At 37.0% G+C, this 21,442-nt stretch overlaps 1 pseudogene; it reads right to left on the bottom strand.

Moving 5' to 3' along the window:
* Positions 1-915: 915 nt before the first annotated feature.
* Positions 916-11,157, bottom strand: LOC129900997 (uncharacterized; annotated as a pseudogene).
* Between the last annotated feature and the right edge of the window lie 10,285 nt (positions 11,158-21,442).

The raw sequence follows: 21,442 nt of genomic DNA, 5'->3' as shown, positions 1-21,442 counted from the left end.
ATTATTATTTTTTGGAAAAATAAATAGTTAGGCCTAAAAGTATAAGAATTTGGTCTTATATTTTGATAATTTGGTGCTCATCTTATTTCTCATTTGCACCAAAAAATAATTTTAAAAATATTAAACCCAACCAAATCGAAGTAGAAAAAATCAATTCGAACCATATTACTTCTGTTCGATATCCGAATCACACTTTTTCAAAACCAAATTGAACCAAGTCTAATAAAACTGAACAGAACAGCCCAACACCCACCCCTAACTCCAATATTTATTGATCCACATCAACACATGCATGGAAATTGCCATCCACGTTGCAAGGATAGCAAAACCAAAACTTGAAATCAATTATGTGTGTGCAACTGTTGAATGTATATTAATGATTTTTTTCCTTTTTGACAAATGAATTCCCTTGCTCGAGCAATAAAAGGTTATATGATTCTCATGACCAAAAAGAGTAAAGATGCATTTGTTGTCTGAAGAAGGGGTAAAAAGGTCTTTTCCACGTAACAATTATCACTTTCACTACACACGAACTCACATTTGGAAAGCCATGAAATTGGTTCATTTCTTGATCAAAGATATGACACCTCCTACAACTACGTCTAGTTTGATCAAGAAACGAACCAATTTCATGACTTTCCAAATGTGAGTTCGTGTGTCGTGAAAGTGATAATTGTTATGTGGAAAAGACCTTTTTATCCCTCCTTCAGACAAAAAATGCACACAACAGTTGCAAGAACTATAAGGAGCTATCATTGAAAACTATATTAGTCAGCTACATCAGCACGTTTATGAAGTATATGGACATTACTATACAGAGAGGGTCAATTGGTCAGACTACCTGCCAAGCACTATATTTATAAAGTATATGGACATTACTATACAGAGAGCGTCAATTGGTCAGACTAGATTTGCTTCCTGCCAAGAACTATTTTTCTCCTTTCTAGTCCAAATCACTATATGATGCTTCCTCTTCTGGCAATTCAAACTCATCAATCTCTTTAAAATGCTGTCGCCAATAGTTGACAAAATCTCGTGGCAAGGACTCTTCAACAGTAGGTTTCTGCTTTGTGCACCTCCTCTGCAAAAGCATTTTGGTTATTAGCCACCAAAATGGAAGATTATGATTAAAGAGAGAGATTACACAACATTCTTTCTACAAGCAGATATACCAGCAATATTATAAAAAATTACTACTAAATTTAAACATCAGTCAAACAGTTTCAGATATCTCTCTGAGTCATATTTTAGTACATATTCCCCTAATATTAGGTTTCATGGTTGGTGAAGGAAAATTTGCTCAGGGGGTTAACCATGTAAGCTCAGGCTTGCTACTGGGACCTCTTAGAAAAAAAAGGATTCAGAATGTTAACTGAACCATAATGAGTGTCTTTCACAAGCTAATTGTGCAACAATATGAATAAATTTATTTTTAGCATATTATCTCCTGTAGATATGAAACTGAACCTACAAACAGAACATAGAACAGGGTCAACACCCATTATTAGTGAAAGTCCTAGAGATCTTAACAACAATGAGAAGGATGTCTAAGAAGGCCAGTGAAATATACTTGTCATTAGATATGAGTAGAAAAAGAGATGATTGTTGACAAACCTTCTTACGCTTTCCAGTAGGATCCGTCCATGATCCCACTGGTTTAATATCACCAACTCCACTGAATCCAATCCTACATAGAAGAAACAAGAATCAAGAGAGCATCAACATTGAATATTTAGTCTGTCACGTTCACATTTATAATGTCTTTTTCCTTGCTAAACATAAATGCCCCAATTTCAAATATGCCGCAAAAAATAAAAGAGGGCTAGAGGAGGTTGTTTCCAATTTGCATGCTGCAGAACTATCTTACATATCAAGCACCTGTGGAACCTTTGAAATGCCCAATTTATTAAAGATAAAGCTACTTCAGGCAGATAAAGAAATAAATACTAGGTTGAATGCATTGCCAAGAAAGAAATTATAAGGCCACACCCAAGCTGGAAAAAGGATAGACAGTCATGGAGACGTGCCAGTGACAATTTTTCAGGGTGAAAACTAAATGTACAACTAATTGACCAAGCTTGCATGCTCCATGTTAGGAGCATGAAAAGTTCACATCAACTAACAACCTATATTTGGTATAGGATATCAGCAAATTACACCATCACAACAAGCTTTGTGACTAGCCTCAGAAAAAAAGGAAAAAACACTGATATTATAGGAAAAGGGAAAAAACCACTCCCTCATGACTAAATTCATGTAGAAGAAGACATGAATAGAAAATAAATAAAATAGAGAGAGAGAGAGAGACACCTTGTAACACCCCAAATTTTGTTTTGCAAAGACTAGAATATTTTTTCACGTGAGTGTAGACTCGAACCGAAGGACTTGTAATCTTGCACACGAGTTAGGATTAATTCCTAAGTAATTGAAGTGTGTTATATATTTTTAGGGGTCATAAGGGATCTCTAACACCAAGTCGAGTCTAAAGAATCTCAATCGATTAAGTTTTCGGACGAGTTAGTATAAGGGTCAACTTCAAATGACTATGTCTGCTAAAATAGGATGAATTGGATGGACCATGACATATCAAATTAAAGGTCTTTGAGTCTTCTTTGCAACGCCACCAAGATTGTAAATTTTAGAGTTCAGAGTCAAAAGTTATGACTATCCTAAGACGGACTAGTACTACTGGAATTTCAGGCCTGGGTTGTGACTGTAGGAAGCCTGGGCTTGGCGCTGCAGTGGCGCGATGCGCCACTATTGCTCCAGGAACAAGCCTCAGTAGTTTTATCCCTGGCGCAGTACGCCACTAGGGGATGTGCAGGGTTTTTAAGCCTATTTCCCAGAACCCAGAAAATATAGGCTGGGCGTTGTAAGGGCGCGATGCACCACTATCGCGCCATAAAATAGCCTCAGTAGTTTGGTCCTTGGTGCGACGCGCCACTATCAGATGTGCAGTTTTTAAGCCTAAATTCAACTTGGCGCCGTAGTGGCGCGACGCGCCACTTCGCTCCAGGAGCGTTTTATCCTGTTTTCCAGATTTTTGGAGAAAGGGAAATTTGGGTATTTTCCCAAATTATTTATACACTGATTGGTCACGTTTTGGACCATTATTTCAGCCCTCTTCCTCTCTCTAAAAACCCTAATCTCCATTCTCTTCTCTCCCAAACATCTCCAACAAGAAAGCCTCCCAAAAGCTCAAGGATTCAAGATCTTCAAGGCAAGTCTTAGTGTCCGGTGAGAGATGATATTCAAACAAGGTATGTAAGGCTAACCTAAAATATGGATTGAGTTATTCCATATGCCCATAGATATGTTAGGTAGAAGTTGTGAAAGATTCAAACCTTTTATGAAGATTTTCCTTAAAATTTTCCTGAACTCTAGAGTATTTTTATGTACTAGAAATTGATTGGTGATTTTCATGACTTAAATTCTTGAATAGTTATATTTCATATCATTGAACAAAAATAAAGTTTTGTATATAAATTCATATGTATTGATGGTGTTCTTGAGTTGAGTTTTGTTGAGAGTATGAATTCATGTATTCATTCACATGAACCCAAAATGAGATTTGTTTTTGGTCATAATTTGTCTTGAGTTTGAGATGGATGGTTTGGGTATATGTATTGATTGGAATGAAAAGAATGAATTGGATAGTTAAGAAAGTCCCCTTGTTTCTACAAATTTAACACAGGATTAAAATAAGGATTTTGGAGTAGATGTTTGACGATTGATGTGATGATGATATTTGATAATGATGTGATGATGATAATTAATAATGATTTGGATGATGATGTTTGATAATTATGCGAATAGTGATGTTTTAATGATGATGTGATGATGATATTCGATGATGATGTGAATGATAATATTTGATAATGAGGTGATGATGATATTTGACGATGATGTGAATGAAGAGGTTATGTTGATGAGGATGTTGTGTGATGAAGTGGATTGGAGTCTAATGTGATTATGTGACATGTGATTTGCATAATTTGATTTGATTGGAGTCTTATGAACATTTGGAAAATAAAGGATCTTTGGAGAAGGAGTTTTAAATGAAGGATTTGTGAACATTTTTGCATAAACTATTTATACACTATTTTTGAGTTTAAAGAATGATTATTTTCATCTATGATTTAAAAAGAGTTTAAGCATGAGTTGAGTTTGAGAAGTCTTTTAATTATTTTTGAACATGAGTATTTTGAGTATAAATGAGTTGAGCATTTTTACTTTAAAATATCGATTTTTGAGATTGAGTTGAGATTGTATAAAATTTTAAAGAGAAGAGTTTGATGATTTGAGATGAGTCGATTTGAAAGAAGGTCCAATGAAGCCAAATTTGATTTGAGTTTTAAAAAGAGTCCAATGAGACTAAATGAGTTGATTTGAAAGAGTCCAGTGAGACTAAATGAGTTGATTTGAAAGAGTCCAATGTGACTAAATGAGTTGATTTGAAAGAGTCCAATGAGACTAAATGAGTTGATTTGAGTATTTTACTCACTTGATAGATATGAGCATATTGAGTCTTGGGAGGAGTATCGAGCACCGAATTGGGTAAGAGTATAGTCCATACTTGAACCAATAAACTATGTCGCTAAACGTAGGAAGGGATTGAACCGTTAAAGTCGGATGCTTCCCATGGGATCGAACCGTTAAAGTCGGATGTTTCCCATTTTATTGTCCTAACATGATAGGACTTGATTGGTTATGGATCCATGATTGTTGATTCGTTCTTACCTTAGAAAGGTATGAACGGACGTGGCAACAACGTCGGCTTGTTGTACTATCACTCGCTCATATGGTGATAGTTGTCGGTTAGAGAAACTCCCAATTGAATGGATTGTGCTTGATATGATTGATTTGATTGTGATTGTAGATGATTGAGTTGAATTGTAAAACATTGCATAACTTAATTTGCATATCTATTGAATTGAGTCTTTTGAATTTATGGTGGAGTTGATTGCATATGCTTGGATTGGATTGAATCGTAATATACATGCTTGGATTAGATTGAATCAAAATATACATGGTTGGATTGGATTGGATGATATGTGATTGGATTGTGTATGATTGAATCGGATGAGGTGATATGTGATGGATTGGATTAAATGATAATGTGATCGGATAGTGTACGATTGGATTGGATTGGATCGGATTGTATATGATTTGATTAAACTGTATTGTACCTGATTGGATTAGATTGTATGGTATATGATTGGTATTTGTCTAAAAAATTGTATTCTTACTTTAGACTTATGACACTTTGATTGAGACTATCTTGTCTTTTTGAGTTGAGATATCTGAACCAACGTTACTCTTCCTTGAGATATGTTTCATTCTGCCATATTACATACTCGTACATTCCATGTACTGACATCCATTTGGACCTGCATCATTTCATGATGCAGAGACAGGTTTAAGAGATCGTCAATAGGAGCACCATTGAGGATCTATTCATACTCAGGGTATTGGTGAGTTCTCCCCTACATTCAGAGGGCACCGCTTATGTTATTCTTGCATCGAGTTAGCCCTTTTTCATTTTGATTTGAGGTAGCCATAAATATGTCATTGGCACCAATTAGATAGTAGTGATAGAGGCTTCATAGACTAGATAGTGATGGGTCGAATGAGTATTTCGTTCCTTGAATTATTCTTGTCAAACTATTTTTAATGACAAATATTGGAGTTGATTTGTTGGCCCATGGCCTTTATTCTTTGAGTTAGATTGATGATTTGAGTTGCCCTCCAAATATTCTCTTTATTTTAAGTCTTCCGCTAATTGAATGGATGAACGGATGTCTGATCAGGCTATGTGGTTCGCTTGGGAGCCAGAAATAGTTTCTGAGTGCCGGTTATGTCTAGGATACCCTCTCGGGGCATGACACACCTATTCTTTCTCTTATTTGGAAAGGTGGGGCAACTAAAAATTGAAGCATCTACCATCACTTTTGTAACATCCCCTAAAAACGTTGTATACGATGTTTCAATTCTCGCCTAAAAATAATACAGCTTCTGTATTTTGAGCATAACATTTTATAAGATTGTCCAAATTAGGTGATTCAAATTTCTGAGTAACAACAAGATCATTACCTATAACTTTTGTGAAGACCATAATTTAAGTTTCGGAGGTTAAGTAGGTCCAATAAATTAATTATTATAAGACAGTGTGCTGTGACGAAATAGAGTGTTTGTAGAAGCAAATTCATATCTCACTGTAGGATGCTCCAAATTAGTTGATTCTTGAACGAAATGAAACTAATCTTCTATATATACAATTCTTATGAAGACACCAAATCATAATAAGTAATTTATCTTGTTTAAAAGCAGCTCCGAAAAGGAGTATTCTGTCAAAGATAACTCATTTCACCTACCATGGAAAGATCTAGATACATTTGACATCACTCATGACATAAATTGTCCTCCAATTAACTTCATCCATGACATCATAATTTTCTATTAAATTTTCAAATTTTTCTTTATAATTATTTTATTTATTGTTAGGTCCCTCTTTTCCACCTATAAATACCCACCTTATTTCCTCATTTTATTCATCAAACTTTCTCAAGCAAGTCTTCTCTCTATACACTTCTTTACACATTTTTAAATATAGTTTTAGTTATTAGTAGTGAAGAAATACTATTCCGTTGATTCATATACTCTAGATAGTACACAAAACATTCCGGTGAGGAGAAAAGCTAGGACTCAAGAGTGTTCATTAAATCTTTCAGTTTCGACTAAAGCTTCGAATTCCAGGTATGTAAGGCTTCAATGAGAGTATTTTTCCACTCTCATGTCTAAATTATTTTGATTATATGATAAATTATGTTTATTTTCTTTAAACTTTACTCTAAGTTATGTGAGTGTTTATCCATGGGTTCTTCCATCCATGTAGTCCAAAAACCCTTTCAATTAAGTCTCTTGATTTCAAGTAATATTTTCTTATGGGAAATTCTTATTTATTCTTAATATCATGAATCATGGTTAAACTAATAATTATTGTTCTATTTTGATGCAACATAATTTCATATTTATGAATTGATGGTTCCTCTATTTATCTATTTAAAGGTTCTTGAAATTCATGGTGGGTTATGTAAAGCATGATTTTTAATTAATGGATTTTAAAGTATTTATGTATATTTATTTACACACATGTTTGCAAGTTGAAGTGATTTGAACCCACCTAATTTTACTATATTTTGAATAAAGTTTGGCTTGAAAGTTTTGACTCCAAATGAATGTTTATGAAAACAATATCTATTATCAAAAGGGAGTCTTATGAAATAAAAGAATGATGAAATGATATGAATGATGGATTCTTTATGCAATAAGGACAATTCTTGCATATTTGAATAATCAAATGTTTTAATGAGTTATTCCACCGAATATGATGTTTTGAATTCTCAAGCTATATGCTATGAATATATTGAAGTATTAAACTATTCCGTGGGATTGACTTAGCACCGAATGGGGCATTGATGTGGGATTCGGTAAGGGAATCCTAGTAGCAACCCCTTGTCTCATTAACTATGTGACAACATAGGAGTCCTTGTAGGCTTAGGCTAATGGATCCATAAATAGCCCTTAAAGTTAAAGAAATGAATAAAGTTGATGGAGTTCTACCTGACAAGTAGTCTCCCCGGCCAACGTAGAGGATTATGTTGGATTCCATGTAATAGCTCGCATAGTCTTAAATGTCGGCCATGGTTATTTTCCCACAAAATGAATGTTTTAAAGGATATCTATATGATTTATTATGCATGCATTACATTATGTTCCATATTACATAAATATTTTAATGTTTCCTCAATGTTCATGCATCCTTACATACTAGTACATTCAAAGTACTAACACATACTCTTTTGCCAACATGATATCACCATGTAGGGATCAGTGCTCCTCCTCGTTCTCCTCCACATGGCTAGTTGAGATTCCATTGAAGACTACTTTTGGTGAATTCCCATGTTTCGGGAATAATACTCCTTTATCTTTCTAGCTTATGATATATTGAGATATTTTACTATGGTATTTCTTCTATTATGATTGAGGGTGAGCTAGGGACTTGTCTTAGCCCCATTAAATCTAAAAGTTAGAGGTATTGTTGGACATATGTAAGTTGAAGATTTACTATTATGATTTTTGCTTGTTTATTTATCATCATTACCTATGAAAGGCTAAAAGAATGCTAAGAGGCTTGTTTGAGGTACTTTCGGGTTCCTCATTCGCCATGTCACATCTAGGCCCTAGGCTTGGGTCGTGATAGCTTTCCCCCTTGTTTTCTTTAAAGATGAGCAACTTCCAAACGAAACACCAAATGTTTCTTCGGCTGCTTTTTCATATGAAGGGAAGTTCTCATGAGAAATTGCCTTAGCTTTGGCTTTTACCTTCTTAGGAGATGAAGACATGAAAGGCTCATGAGTACCTTTCTTCTTCTTATTTCCTGAAATCGGGGTAAACAGAACAACTACTCTATTTCCTTTATCTTGCATAATCTCAGGAGATAAGCTACTGAAATGCTCAGCAATTGCTTTCCCTTTATCCTTCATATTCATGAAGGCAGGGAAAGGAAAGGCGCATAAATCTCCTTCCTTTTCTCTATTTTGTTTTCATGAATAGAAGTGAAAGGCAGAGTAGTAGCTTCTAAATTAGACTTATTAGCAGTCTGGCTTCGACTGTTAACTACCGTTTTATTTCCTAAAACTGGGCTACATAGAACAGCTACTTCTTTCCCCTTATCTTCCTTAGTCACAGGAGACAAGGTACTCAAAGGGTCAATAATTGCTTTTTCTTTATCCTTCATAACTGGAGGAGGAGGAAGGGAAAGGCAAGGCGCATCAATATCCTTCTTTTTGTCTTTTTTACTTTCATGACTGGAAGTGAAGGGCAGAGCAATAGCTTCTAAATTAGACTTTTTTGTAGTGTGCCTTCCATTGTACAGCACAGCTTCATTACCCCTACTAGCTTGAGTAACAAACAAGACACAAATTAGACAGGTTTTCCCTAGGCATGCCAACAAATAAATATTGAAAGGTCAGCAAAACCATAATATAGTAACACAATTCCCTAAATTTAGCATTTCAATACTGGACTGGGATGATTTTCACGTGACCAAATAAAAAACCAAGCTTATAGAGCAAATGAGGAACCAACTAAATCAATGTTAATCATTATGTAGATTGCTTCTGTTCAAATGGCAGGAACCTGTTTGAAATTTGCTCTCCAACATAGAACTCAATTTTCTAGGGGTTGGCATCTTCATATTATGTTTCGAATATATAAAGCTTTCTTTATACACCACACTATAACCATTGTTACGCTTGTGTTTAATCTAACACAACCTCCTCCTTTAACTAGACATCGGACTGAATGTACAAATCTTCACATAAACCAGTTATAAGTTATCATGATTACTTTATCATTAGTAATGATTTCTTTAAACGAAAGACTTTAAAAGGTTTTCAATGGTTAAAATTTAAAGAAAATATTGCTTAAATCTATGTTTCACAAGTTTAGTTGTATTTAAGACAACTATTGCAACTAAAGTTAATAATTTGGTTCATAACTTTTGGCTTTCAGAATCCTCACTATAGTTTTTCCCAAAATAACGGAATTCGTTATCCTTTAAGGTATTATTATTGAGTTGTGGTAACTATAAAATAAAAGGAGCTAAAAGCCTATAAAAAATCAATTTCATCATTCCAGATATATAATTTACCATTATCCATTATAATCCTCATAAAAACATAAACCCACAAAAACAACGAGTCAAGAAGATCAAATAGCAAGAAGGAATGTTCAGTAGGTGCTTCTAAGAAATATATTTACTCTCTAATGTGAAAACGGGAAAAAAGAAACCTAAATGACAAAACCCAAAAAAAAATTGCAAATAAATTAGAATATGCAACTATATATATACATAGAGAGATAAAGAAGAGGACGAGAACATCATACTAGAGGTGGTGGACAAATTCCCAGGCAGAAGAGGATTAAGGTTTTGAACAGAGTTGAAATTGAAAGAAGCGATGCTAGTTTCAGAGTTTGCCTCCTTGTGTTTTGAAGAATTTTTTTTATGGGGAACAGACCCTACATGAGGCTCCCACCTCTCGTGCACAGTCAGGGGTTGAGCAGCACCCCCAAGCCTTAATATAAATAAAAATAATAAAAATACATGGAGGGGGACATAAACCTTACTTCCAAACTTAAGATGGTTCATAAGTCAGCCAACCTACTAAGATCGGTCAGCTCATCCCCATTGGTAGATGGAAAGCGATAAACCTATGAGAGGACTCCTCTCGATACAATAAAACTAAGAAAACATAAATGAGGGAGACTCTCCCCTTCCATATCAATACAAGAAGGAAACCTATACTAGTCCTATTCAACTAAGCTACAATAAAACATAGCTAAATTGAAGAACAAGTATATGAAACTTTCAAATTCCATTGATCGAGATGGTTCATTTCATCTTCACCTTCTTAATCCTTTTCATACCGAGCTTATCCATGAGATGCGAGTGCTTCATGCAATGTCAGTGCATGGTGCTGCAGATTTGGTGACATATGGATGTATTCCATTTGATGAGTCTTTAGTCGGCTAACTTTTCCAAGGTCGCTCGACTAACGTCTCCAGTTATCCGTTTGGGTTGTGACTTCTTGAGATCTGTAGTTGCTACATATGCTATCATACTGTAACATGTGGGATCATTTTGATGTCGCATGATGCATATTGTTGAGATTGTTTTGACTATTGCTGAATTGTGTTTTGAAGAATTGGAATCAGAAATTGGGGGTTTTCGAATAATATTTTGTGGTTTTAAAGTAGAAGCAGAGGAAAAGGAGCAAAGCTTGTGGAGAGTGGCAGTGGGTATAAGATTGAAATTAGAGATGTCGGCAAATGGTTCTCTATTCTTGTCCATAGATCTAGAGTTGTTTGGAATATTCCTTTAATCAGCCATGGATTTATAGGTGTTTGGGTTATTCCTTTGAGTAGCCATGGATTCAAATCATCAATCTTTTGCTTTCATGACTTGAAGTAAAGGGCAGAGCAGTAGCTTCTAAATTGGACTTTTTTGTAGTGTGCCTTCCATTGTACAGCACAACTTCATTACCCCTACTAGCTTGAGTAACAAACAAGAGACAAATTAGACAGGTTTTCCCTAGGCATGCCAACAAATAGATATTGAAATGTCAGCAAAGCCACAATATAGTAATACAATTACCTGAATTTAGCATTTCAATACTGGACTGGGATAATTTTCACGTGACCAAATGAAAAACCAAGCTTATAGAGCAAATGAAGAACCAAACAAATCAATGTTAATCATTATGTAGATTGCTTCTGTTCAAATGGCAGGAACCTGTTTGAAATTTGCTCTCCAACATAGAACTCAATTTTCTAGGGGTTGGCATCTTCATATTATGTTTCGAATATATAAAGCTTTCTTTATACACCACACTATAACCATTGTTACGCTTGTGTTTAATCTAACACAACCTCCTCCTTTAACTAGACATCGGACTGAATGTACAAATCTTCACATAAACCAGTTATAAGTTATCATGATTACTTTATCATTAGTAATGATTTCTTTAAACGAAAGACTTTAAAAGGTTTTCAATGGTTAAAATTTAAAGAAAATATTGCTTAAATCTATGTTTCACAAGTTTAGTTGTATTTAAGACAACTATTGCAACTAAAGTTAATAATTTGGTTCATAACTTTTGGCTTTCAGAATCCTCACTATAGTTTTTCCCAAAATAACGGAATATCCATTAAGGTATTATTATTGAGTTGTGGTAACTGTAAAAGAAAAGGAGCTAAAAGCCTACAAAAAATCAATTTCATCATTCCAGATATATAATTTAACATTATCCATTACAATCCTCATAAAAACATAAATTGTTACACCCTGCATTCTTGAGCTCGGAACGTATTCGTAAGATCCTTAGACCCTATCATGTGATACGGATAAGCTACGACACTATCAAACAACTCTAAGGAAAGAAGATTGTGATACCTAGCAAGAAGGGAGGTTGGAGATAGAGTCATAAGAATCCGGAAAGAGTTGGAGGCTAAGAAATGAGTCGTAGGACTCGATTTACCTACGTAAGACACTAAGTTAAGAGTCTTATACACTTAAGTTGCTTAAGGATATACCAAGCTTACATAGTGCGGATTACATGATCTCTTAAAGTAAGACGAGATTACGAACCCGCGAGGAAGGGAAAAAGACGACGCGTGGAAGCCAATGGAGGAGCGACACATGGCAGCACCTCAAGCAAGCAGGTGATGCACCTACTTAGGGTCAAGTAGGTGATGCAGCTGCTTGGGGGAGGTGGACCCCGCTTCCACGTGGCAGCCCCTAATTGGCAGCATGACACGGTGGCCAATCATGGCTTGACACGTGTCATCCTTAGGGGATGACACGTGTTACCACTTGGGACCACCTATATAAGTTGATATGTATCCTAATTACTTTAGTTCATTAACAAATTTCCAGCAGCAACGTGAGAAAACAAACCCTAAGAGCTAAGGAGAAAATTTCGACGGCTTGGGAGAAAAAAATAGGTAAGTCCCGTTTTCGTTCCGTAAATTAATTAATTAGCGTATACTACGATGATATGGAAGTATTAATAGTACAAAATTAGGATTTGGTGCAGCAAAAATCGGACAGAAAGCTGCCACAACGATTCAGCACGTGAAAACAATTCCGAGGCGCGATTTCGGCGAGTTCTAGCCAATTTCGGGAAAGGTAAGTTCTTCCCCTCTAATTTGAAGTTTGTGATGTTACATTATGGTGTATTACACACCTTATGAGCTTCTAGAAGTTGGGGAAAAGGTTTGAAAAGTTCAGCGTTCGGAATAAATGAATTTGGAATCGCTATAATTAAGTTGTTGTCGAAATAAGGTGTTGTACGCGTAAGGGCTGCTGCTGGTTGTGTTGTGGCATGTTGCCGGGTCTAAAAGTTATATAAATGAGGTGTGGGAGCTTCTGGTTTCCGCCACATGACCCTCCGCTTTGCAATTAAAGAATTCGCGAAAGAAAGATTAAAAAACTCTAGTTTTGGTATCTTAGTTTCGAGTGAATTGTTGGGGGTTTATATTGTGTAATTTTGGTCGTAATATGTATATGTATGGGCTGCTGGTTGAATTGTTGGTTGGCTGCAGGTGCTAAGTACATGGTTGGTAATTCGTATAGGGCACATTATAGGGGAGGTGTGGGAGCTGCTGGTTTCAGCCACATGACCCTCCGCTTTGCAATTAAAGAATTCGCGAAAGAAAGATTAAAAAACTCTAGTTTTGGTATCTTAGTTTCGAGTGAATTATTGGGGGTTTATATTGTGTAATTTTGGTCGTAATATGTATATGTATGGGCTGCTGGTTGAATTGTTGGTTGGCTGCAGGTGCTAAGTACGTGGTTGGTAATTCGTATAGGGCACATTATAGGGGAGTTCATCTCAGCTGTGTCGGAAGTGCTTCACTGTTCTGGAGCCTAAATTTTGATGCTGGTCACTTAATGTATACATTTGTACATTCAGAGGTACGGCGGGGGCCTTGTCCTGCCATATGTTGTTGTTACTATTCCTAGAGGTCTGTAGACATATGAATGTGGTATGTTTGTGAGCTCGTTTCGATTGTGCCTATATGGCATTTTGTGAGTATTGTTTTTATGTTACAGCAGCCTTGTCGGCTTGCATTCCTTTATGTGTTATGAGATGAGTGAAGGAGGTCATACGTACATGAAAACGTTTTAACTCATTGGGGTTTTTTTTTGTGAGTAGTATTACCTTGTTCATAGTTGAATATGACTACAACTGATATGTAGGTATACAGGGGTCTAGATCGGACCCCAATTGTGGCCTACGGGGTTGGGTCGTGATAGAAGTGGTATCAGAGCAGTTCATCCTTGGAATGTATACAGACCGTGTCTAGTAGAGTCTTGTTTATCGGTGTGTTGTACACCACATGTATAGACAGGAGGCTACAGGACATTTAGGATGTTACTTTCTTTCAAATCTAAGATCGTGCGATAGAGCCGAGCCATAGGAAATGAAATTACTCATACTAACCTGCGATTTTAGCAGAAAGACAACGTCGATAGAAGAAAGTAACTGACGATATTGAAAGTTACAAAGCACGTAGGTAAGCAAAGGCATAAAGGACCTATGTCAGGTAAGGCGTTGCAATACGATTGACATATACAATTGAAAAGTGAAAGGAAAGGTAAACAGGAAAGTGTAACAGGTGTAGCTCGAGTGGACATAACATGTAAGCCTATTTTCATACTGTTAATTGTGGGCGCCCTGTGTGGCTGTGAGATAAGATGATATGACTATATGTGTGTGCCTGTGTGGCTGCGATATAATATGATAGGAATATATATGATGTTGGCCCTGTAAGGCATTGTTGGCATTTTCTGCGTGCAGGTGTTGAGATAGTAAGAAATACAGAGGAAACTCTGCCCAAATTTTCCTAGAAATAAGAGGAGAATGAGGTACAGGATTATAGTATGTCTTAAAAGGTGGTTCTCATAACAATGATGAGATTTGACTAAACAAGTATGGATGACCTCGAGAAATGAGTTAATTACTGAATTAATGGCAATAGAAACTAGGAGATCGATATTGATATAGTAGAACGAAGTTGGAAAAGAGTTATAAGCCAAGGAAGATGACTTAGAGAAGACTGATAGATTGGGATAAAACGATATGGCGAGGCATCTCCTGAATTGATACATAGGGATAAACTATGACTAGTTATGGTTGAAGGAAGTAACGGTATGACTAAGACAAGAGTACGAGGGATAAAGAATTGTGATAGATATGAAGTGTTAAGAAGACAGCTACAAATTGAAAGTATAGTATGATGAAAAAGTAATAAGATAAGGCCCCTACTACCACGAAATTGATATGGTTTTAAGCAGGATTAGAAATGAGCCTTAAAGCACACGACAAAGATGCAAGCTCAGGAGGCGTAAAGAAGTATGGTGTACACGTGACTCCACTCTAATGATTAGTGGTATCCACTGGAATAAAGTTAGTATAATGACGAAGATCGAAACATGAGTCATTAAAGTATAAGTACACTCGAGTGGGGAATGTGCACCAATTATGAGCCCTCCCTAATTACTGATTGGGATGAATGGAATATGGCTTTGAATGTACTGCTACATTACGGATATTACTCGAATATCAATTGTTAGATGAGATTTTATACGATACATTGCGAATACTAAAGCACCCTACGGGTATGCTAGGGTTTCCTAGAAAGGCAACCTAACGTGGGGATGATTTAACAGAAGATGTAGATATGGTACAACACGTTAAATATGGTGGAGTGGAATCATTTGCATATGAATGGATGAAAATAAATAGAGGATGACATGGGTATACCCTAAAAGGGGGGAAGTGGATAGGAGAAGTACAAGCGTAAGAGAAAATCAACTGATGCTATCGTATGTAAGTGGAAACGCTTAAACTTCAAACGAGACCCCATAAGGGATGGGCGTGATCAGACTCACACTAATGCACCGGATTTCGTCAAAACTCCAAAGTTAAGCGTGCTCGAATGAGAGTAGCACTGGGATGGGTGACCCCTTGGGAAGTGAGAAAGATAATAAAACAAGTATGACAAAAAGAGATTATAAAGGCGTGTTAGTACAATGACACATATAGAACAGAGTAAGCCAAGAGCAGAAAAGATTATGACTGAAATACAACGCACCTCGTGAAAATGGCACAAGAATAGTGGTGCAGCTTATGAATATTGGCATACTAAGAGCGAGGTCAAATGATTACTCGATAAAAGAAAGTTAGTAATAACAATGTGATTGCCATATTTAGAATCTATTCAGGAAAAGTGTAAGATGGTTCGAGGCAGAACTATTCAGATATAATCGGTATTAAGGACAAGAACCATAGTGGAGCCCTGACCTCGACTAAAGGAGGTAAGCCACTAGTATATCAACGCTAAGGAATTTTCTAGACTGCTCTAAGTCCGTACACACGTTTATGTAAGGATTACAATATGATGTATGGTAAGAAAACTGGAGAGAAGATTTGAGTAAAAGAGAAAGATAGCATACCTAAGGTATTATAAGTTGGATTAAGAGGAGTTGTACAAGAGCTTAAGTTAAAAGAAGCATCAACATCCTGATAACCTATCTCAGGGAATGGAAACCCCAACTCGGAGGTGGAAAGCAGTTAATATGTATTATAGTACGAGCTGGCCTCGCATTCTAAGGAAACTGGGAGTTCATACGGGCTATGGTAGATGGACTGACAAAATCAACCTGTTCCCCTCCAGTTAGAAAGGTATATTCAACTGAGGGTTTTGCGAAATGACATAGTAGGGAAACAATAAGATTTCACGGAGTCCCCACATCTATTATCTCAGATAGAAAAGTTCAATTTACAGCTAACTGCTGGAAATCATTTCGAAAGGGATTGAGGAACCTAGATGAATCTTAGTATGACATTTTGCCCTTCGATTAAGGGACAGTCCCAGATGTGATCCACTAAATTATTGATGAAGTAAAGCTTATTCCGGGACAAGATATCGATTAGCAGCCTAAAGTCAGTAAGAAGGGATACATTGATCCTTCGCAGGGCATTTTTAGAATAGATAAAGCTGCCTATGAGTGGGACCTACCGTCCGATTTGAAACAATACATTCAGTTTTCATAGATCAATGCTCCGTAAGAATGGGAACGACGCTCCCAGAATATTTCCCGTGGAGGAGGTCCATGTAACAGGGAGTTATCCTACGAGGGGCAACCTATCTCCATCCGGGATCAGCAGATTAAACGGGTTGCGAACTAAGGACATAAAACACAAGTGTCCGTACCTATTCCCGATGTCTATGGATAGCCCAGTCTTGGAACTCGTATATCAATTACTTGGATGAAAATATATGTCATTCCAGTATAAAGGAATCTCCTTATGATCCGTATAAAGTCTTAAGGAAAGTTTTATTCAACATTCGGGGATGAATGTTATAAAGGGGGGAAGGATGTTACACCCTGCACTCTTGAGCTCGGAACGTATTCGTAAGTTCCTTAGACCCTATCATGTGAGCCGGATAATCTACGACACTATCAAACAACTCTAAGGAAAGAAGATTGTGATACCTCGCAAGAAGGGAGGTTGGAGATAGAGTCATAAGAATCCGGAAAGAGTTGGAGGCTAAGAAATGAGTCGTAGGACTCGATTTACATACGTAAGACACTAAGTTAAGATTATTATACACTTAAGTTGCTTAAGGATATACCAAGCTTACGTAGTGCGGATTAAATGATCTCTTAAAGTAAGACGAGATTACGAACCCGCGAGGAAGGGAAAAAGACGACGCGTGGCAGCCAATGGAGGAGCTACACGTGGCAGCACCTCAAGCAAGCAGGTGATGCACCTACTTAGGGTCAAGTAGGTGATGCAGCTTCTTGGGGGAGGTGGACCCCGCTGCCACGTGGCAGCCCCTAATTGGCAGCATGACACGGTGGCCAATTATGGCTTGACACGTGTCATCCTTAGGGGATGACACGTGTCACCCCTTGGGACCACCTATATAAGTTGATATGTATCCTAATTACTTTAGTTCATTAACAAATTTCCAGCAGCAACGTGAGAAAACAAACCCTAAGAGCTAAGGAGAAAATTTCGACGGCTTGGGAGAAAAAAATAGGTAAGTCCCGTTTTTGTTCTGTAAATTAATTAATTAGCGTATACTACAATGATATGGAAGTATTAGTAGTACAAAATTAGGATTTGGTGCAGCAAAAATCGGACAGCAAGCTGCCACAATGATTCAGCACGTGAAAACAATTCCGAGGCGCGATTTCGGCGAGTTCTAGCCAATTTCGGGAAAGGTAAGTTCTTCCCCTCTAATTTGAAGTTTATGATGTTACATTATGGTGTATTAAAAACCTTAGGATCTGCTGGAAGTTGGGGAAAAGGTTTGAAAAGTTCAGCGTTCGGAATAAATGAATTTGGAATCGCTATAGTTAAGTTGTTGTCAAAATAAGGTGTTGTACGCGTAAGGGCTGCTGCTGGTTGTGTTGTGGCGTGTTTCAGGGTCTAAAATTTATATAAATGATGTGTGGGAGCTGATGGTTGCATCCACATGACCCTCTGCTTTGCAATTAAAGAATTCGCGAAAGAAAGATTAAAAAACTCTAGTTTTGGTATCTTAGGTTCGAGTGAATTGTTGGGGGTTTATATTGTGTAATTTTGGTCGTAATATGTATATGTATGGGCTGCTGGTTGCATTTTTGGTTGGCTGCAGGTTCTAAGGACATGGTTGGTAATTCGGATAGGGCACATTATAGGGGAGGTGCTGCCCGATTTTCGTTAACATCCTAACTAGTTAAGGAACTAGTCGAGAAGGTGAGCGAAGGGATGAATGTTATGAATACTCGTGGGTAGTCTAAGTTGCTGAAAAGTCCAAAGTTGTTAATACTTACATTACTTCCATGTTAAATAGGTTTCGAGGACAACGATGTGGACGTGATTAAGAGAAGTCCATACAAGGTATGTGAAGTTTTCTTTTGGCGTGTTTTTGGAATAAATATGTAGAGCTATTCTTCTTTTCTTTTGGCATGTCTTAGATATAAGTTATAAATGATATGTATATGATATTCGGGATTCAATCCATTCGTAAAGCCCTGAGTATGAGTCGAGACTCTTGTTTACTTCGTGATATTAGAACTTCTGCAATAGCTGAGTCATTGCCTTTTAGTCTTCTATGTGATGAAAACTAGTACATGTAAAGCCTATTTCTTCTTTCCTTTGGAATGGCTCAACTTTAAGTGAAATGGTATATGATATAGGTTTAGAGGTAATTCCATTTATGACCTCTGATTGTAACTCGTGACTTGTAGTCACTCCTGAACATTAAGAGTCTGAAAGTAGTCAAACTATTATTCTCGAGCCTACTATATAATGAATAGAAAGTAGAGGTACCAGCTCTTCTTTTTAGAGGCTCTGAAATGATAAATGCCGTTGATTGCATGAGTTGAGTCTTTGACTAGATAAATTGTATTTCTGATTGCATAGACTATATTTCTGATTGCATGAATTATGTGGCACTATTTTGATGCATGTTTGTGATCCCTGAAGCCCCAACTGATATAAGCCCTAATGACATCTAAAGGGATACCTCGGATAATTACTCCCTCAGTCTTCAGGTGACGGTTCACTTGACTGTTTCATCGAGTCTTAGATAATGACTTAGTTGCATATGGTTTCTCACTACTCTACTCGTGCATACCGTAACCCATCCTTCCTCGAGTCCCATGATGGGCCGGGATATGTTATCGTGCACAGTGTTACTACTTCTTTCACCGAGTTCCAGGCCAGATGTGTATAGTTCCACGCACGAGGAAACGATGCCGTACGTGAGGTGTGATATATGTTATATGTTATGACGATACGATTATTCACCGAGTCCCAGGCCGGCTATAATATGATAGTATATGTGGTGAAATAAGGAAGGAACACTGAGTCCCTCCTTAGAGGGCCGGGTACATGTGTATATTATGATGGTACGCTATAGACGTACACCACTCCATTCACCGAGTCCCTCACTAAAGGGCCGGATACTTTATGTAGGCATGTATATGAGATTAAAGCAATACATTGTGACCCTGAGCCCTGCAGTGAACCGGGTATAATACGATGATATACATGATAAGATGATACCATATACGATGGTATGATACCGTATACGACGATATGATGAAATAAAATGCATTATGATACGATGATATGTGATTATAAAGTAATGATGATGACACCGAGTTCACTAGAGGGTCGGGCACAGTATATGATGGTGTATAGGATCACGTGTCCTAAGGTGCAGGTACAGTAATTTGTTAATTGTTATACTTATCCCCTGCATCCCTAATTTAGTTATGATCTCAGTTATGATGTGTTATGCTTTACATACTCAGTACATATATCGTACTGACCCCTTTTTTTTCGGGAGGGCGGCGTTTCATGCCCGCAGGTACAGATGTTTATTCTGGAGATCCATTAGCATAGGAGTTCCTCTCAGCTGTGTTGGAAGTTTTTCACTGTTCTGGAGCCTAAATTTTGATGCTGGTCACTTAATGTATACATTTGTACATTCAGAGGTACGGCGGGGGCCTTGTCCTGCCTTATGTTGTTGTTACTATTCCTAGAGGTCTGTAGACATATGAATGTGGGATGTTTGTGAGCTCGTTTCGATTGTGTCTATATGGCATTTTGTGAGTATTGTTTTTATGTTACAGCAGCCTTATCGTCTTGCATTCCTTTATGTGTTATGAGACGAGTGAAGGAGGTCATACGTACATGAAAAAGTTTTAACTCATTGCGTTTTTTTTTGTGAGTAGTATTACCTTGTTCATAGTTCAATATGACTACAACTGATAGGTAGGTATACGGGGGTCCAGATCGGACCCCAGTCGCGGCCTACGGGGTTGGGTCGTGACATAAACCCACAAAAAAATGAGTCAAGAAGATCAGATAGCAAGAAGAAATGTTCAGTAGGTGCTTCTAAGCAATATATTTACTCTCTAATGTGAAAGAGGGAAAAAATAAACGTAAATGACAAAATCCAAAAAAGAAAATTGCAAATAAATATAAATATGCAACTATATATATACAGAGAGAGAGGTATAGAAGAGGACAAGAAAATCATACTAGGGGTGGTGGATGAATTCCCAAGCAGAAGGGGATTAGGGCTTTAAGCAGAGTTGAAATTGGAAGAAGCGATGTTGGTTTCAGAGTTTGCCTCCTTGTGTTTTGAAGAATTGGAATCAGAAATTGAGGGTTTTTTAATAACATTTTGGGTTTTGAAGTAGAAGTAGAGGAAAAGGAGCAAAGCTTGTGGAGAGTGGTAGTGGGTATAAGATTGAAATTAGTGATGTCGGCAAATGGTTCTCTATTCTTGTTCATAGATTTAGAGTTGTTTAGATTATTCCTTTGATCAGCCATGGATTTTGAGGTGTTTGGGTTATTTCTTGGAGTAGTCATTGATTTAAATCATCAATCTTTTGGTTGTTAACTGAGAGTATATTGTCGAAGAAGTTAACAATCAGTTGGTTGGCGGGAAGATTTTTGAAAAATATCATCGGATTTATGGGGTTCAGGACAAGATATATGTTACGAGTTTGCTAGAGAGGTCTTTTGAACTCGCGATTGTTAGCTTTTGGAATCCTCTAGTCTCTCTCCATACTTCTTCAACCTTTTAATCCATGAGAGGTCGGTTGGTTCACAAACTATATTGCGCAAAGATTAATAATTGAGGAATTAATAATACAAAAAACATACACATAATTACATTCCTTAAGTACATACCTCAAAAGTTCAAGTGTGTCAAATTATTCACCAAAATCATGTAACTTAGAGTCTGTTTAGCCTAGTGGTCGAGAGATTAAAATATTTTTTTCTTTAAAAAAGGTACT

The sequence above is a fragment of the Solanum dulcamara genome, chromosome 8 (genome assembly GCF_947179165.1).
Source record: "Solanum dulcamara chromosome 8, daSolDulc1.2, whole genome shotgun sequence".
Classification (NCBI taxonomy): Eukaryota; Viridiplantae; Streptophyta; class Magnoliopsida; order Solanales; family Solanaceae; genus Solanum; species Solanum dulcamara.
The sequence above is the reverse complement of the archived record's forward strand: the minus strand, read 5'-3'. Positions and strand labels throughout refer to the sequence as shown.